Source organism: Myotis brandtii, unplaced genomic scaffold (genome assembly GCF_000412655.1).
Source record: "Myotis brandtii unplaced genomic scaffold, ASM41265v1 scaffold3481, whole genome shotgun sequence".
NCBI lineage: Eukaryota > Metazoa > Chordata > Mammalia > Chiroptera > Vespertilionidae > Myotis > Myotis brandtii.
Genome location: NW_005363401.1, coordinates 18,630 through 22,127, shown reverse-complemented (window position 1 = coordinate 22,127; position 3,498 = coordinate 18,630). Strand labels below are relative to the sequence as shown.

At 42.6% G+C, this 3,498-nt stretch overlaps 1 long non-coding RNA gene across 1 annotated transcript; it reads left to right on the top strand.

The window, feature by feature from the left end:
• The first annotated feature begins 851 nt into the window (after positions 1-851).
• On the top strand, positions 852-3,236 carry LOC106727014. Its single transcript, XR_001363164.1, has 2 exons — positions 852-952; positions 2,817-3,236. It is a non-coding gene; the product is annotated as an uncharacterized LOC106727014 (long non-coding RNA).
• Positions 3,237-3,498: the final 262 nt, after the last annotated feature.

The following is a 3,498-nucleotide window of genomic DNA, read 5'->3' as shown; positions in this document are numbered from 1 at the left end:
TCTTGTCAAATGTGCTGTGGCTGCCAGGGATGAGCTGCATGAAGAATCCTGAGCAAAAGATTCCACGAACATCCCACTAACACCTGTTACCTCAAAATGTACAGGAAACAAAGTCAGGAGTCTTGCAGTGAGCTTCATGGGTCCCAGCTTGCACTTTCTCTTCATGGGAGGCTGACAGTATCCACATGCATGGCTTCAACTTCTGCCATCTTTCTCTAGATAAAGGTTCTTTGTGGTGAACTGTTCCATGTTATGGTCTTTACTTACATGAAAGAGAGGCTGTTCTTGTGAGACCTTCCATCAATTGTTTTTTATATTCTCTTCCCTGAATACTGTAGCAAGCTGTGTTGCTCTGGGCCAGTGCTGACTGCTCACTTCTTTGTTACCTGTTCCTCTACACTGGTGCCTCTGCAGTATTCTGCAACATTGACTTGCACGTGTGTTATGAGGTGCACGTACGTGCTAATTAGTCCTCGAAATCAGCTACTCCTTTATTGAATTTTACTTGTAGTAAGACCTAACCAATCTCTTGCACAGCTTGCCCCTGTCCCCAGCAGACAATCCATGCTGAATGTGGTTAGTTGAAGTATTAGCTGGAAATCCATATTCAAATCCATGTGGTGCTTGCCATGTTTGTGTCATATATTTCTGGTGAGGCTTCCCTGTGTTGTGATCTTTATTAGCCCAGAAAGTGACAAGAGCCTCTTATTAATCCTTCCTGCACATCTCTTATTTTCACACAATTGCATGGAACCAATGTGTGATGTGTGACACACTTTTGTAATGGGGCTTCCCCCTGTCACCACATTCAACATTCATTTCCTTACCCTTTCTCACTTTTCAGTTTGTTGGCATAAAATCAATAGTGATGAGGGCTGTTCTATATCTATACATGGAGAGTCGCAGGTCAGGACTTCTAAGACAGCTCCAGTCACCCAGAAGATCCCTCTGTGTAAGCGGTGTTTTTCTGTGTTAAAAGGTATTTTGCAACTGACTGGTTCACATGCAGCATATTTTGAGCAGAAATCCTTCTGTAGTGATGCACGTGTTGGAGACTTCTGTTTCAGTGCAAACTCTCACGAGCAACAGAGGAATGAATGTGGAGACGAGCCCTGGAAAGAAGCTATGGACAGGGCTTCCTTTGTGAGCAGGTCCAGCTTCTACTTATATTCGGTGCCTTCAACCAGCAGGGAGGTTGGGGAAGTCTTGCAATACAACTCAGAGCTTCCCAAGCAGCAGGCCACTCTCAGCACTGAGGAGCTCCCCTATGGCAGTGAGATTTCACAGGAATTTCTTGATGGAAAAAGTCATCACCATTGGGATGAATGTAAAGATGCTGCCAGCCACAACCTGAAAGTTGCTCAATGTCACGGTGACTGTTCTGGAGAACTGATTTATGAGTGTCACAAATGTAGGAAAGTTTTTAGACAAATCTTTGACCTCATGCGACATAAGAGAGTTCACACTGGAGAAAAGCCCTATAAGTGTATAGAATGTGGGATGTCCTTTCGTGAAAGGTCTAAGTTCACTGTACACCTCCGAGTTCACACTGGAGAGAAGCCATATGAGTGTACTGAATGTGGGAGGTCTTTTAGCCAAAAATCCAGCCTTTTTAGGCACCTGAGAGTTCACAGTGGCGACAAGCAATATGAGTGCTGTGATTGCGGAAAATCCTTCAGTGCTAAGTCTTACCTCAAACAACACCGGAGAGTTCACACTGGAGACAAAGAACACCAGAGCATTCACACTGGAGAAAAGCCCTGTAAGTGTAAAGAATGTGGGATGACCTTTCGTCTAAGGTCTCACCTCACTGCACACCTCAGGGTTCACACTGGAGAGAAGCCATATGGATGTACTGAATGTGGGAAGTCTTTTAGCCTGAAATCTAACCTTAATAGACACCTGAGAGCTCACAGTGGCAACAAGCCATATGAGTGCTATGATTGTAGAAAGTCGTTCAGTCATAACTCTACCTTCAAAGAACACCAGAGCATTCACACTGGAGAAAAGCCCTGTAAGTGTAAAGAATGTGGGATGACCTTTCGTCTAAGGTCTCACCTCACTGCACACCTCAGGGTTCACACTGGAGAGAAGCCATATGGATGTACTGAATGTGGGAAGTCTTTTAGCCAAAAATCCAGCCTTACTAGGCACCTGACAGTTCACAGTGGTGGCAAGCAATATGAGAGCTGTGATTGTGGAAAATCCTACAGTAATAAGTATAACCTCAAACTACACCAGAGAGTTCACACTGGAGAAAAGCCCTATAAGTGTAGAGAATGTGGGATGTCCTTTCATGTATGGTCTCACCTCACTGTACACCTCAGAGTTCACATTGGAGAGAAGCCATATTGAGTGTACTGAATTTCAGAAGTCTTTTAGCCACAAATCTAGCATTATTAGACACCTGAGAGATCACCCTGGAGAGAAGTGTTAAATGTGCAGGAAATGTTTTATTTTTCTCACTTAGTATAAGAACACTGAAGGCGACTTTTTGGGACCTGTTTTTCTGAATTTAAACCCCTTTTAATGGAACATGTACTCTGATATATTCCTCATCAGTTTCAGGTACAAGTGAAGCTTTAAGGAGCTGCATTTGTACTTGCTAACATGCCCAGACCTACTACCCGATTGATGTCACAGTGAGCATTTGTGGCTGAAGAGATTTCATCTCTACCACCTGGCTCACCTGAAGAGCGTGCATCAGTCACAGACCCTGTGTGTTCAGGGGAAATGTATTCTGTGTTCTCACTTGTGCTTGATAAAATTAGAATTACTTCAAGCTCTTGACAGGATCTTCCTTCCTTTCTGACTAGAGAATGCATCTGACCCAGGGTTTGTCCAGAGCACCCATCCTAAGCTAAGGAGTACTACCACTTTCAGGGACATTGTGGGTCTCACATTAAGTTTTTATGAATTGTTTTACTTTCTCATTCACCAGCCTGCAAATTGCTTACTGCCCTCTGTTCTGTTTTATGATCTTTAGTAAAGATGTTTTTTCTTCCATTGCTTTATTTTTTTTTAATTTCACTCTCTGGATGGTTTGATACAAAAGTTGTGATCTATCATCATGGCGAGATGAACAGATATGGTGGGGTCCCCCAAATTTTCTGTGCTTTGAAAAGCATATACTGTAATAATGTCAGAAAAATCACTCTTTGTCCAATAATGGCTTATTTTATACTACTGAGCAAGGCAATGAAAGAAAGTTTGCATAACTTTGTGGTTCCAGTTTGCAGCCTGGTGCCTCTAATATTGATGAGGTCAGTGGTCCCTTAGAAGAGGAGTCATTTTTTGTGCTTCTATCATTGTTCTCACATTATCCTCTGAAGAGCTGTTTTAGGTTCTAATTCACCAACCTACAAACTCCTTTTTGTCCTCTGTTCTGGTTTATGATCTGTTAGTAAAAGTGTTTTTTGCTTTTGTACCTTTAATTGTGTGGGTTATATTCATTGTCTGGAATGATTTGAAAGCATAGTTGTGATCTGTCACACTCAG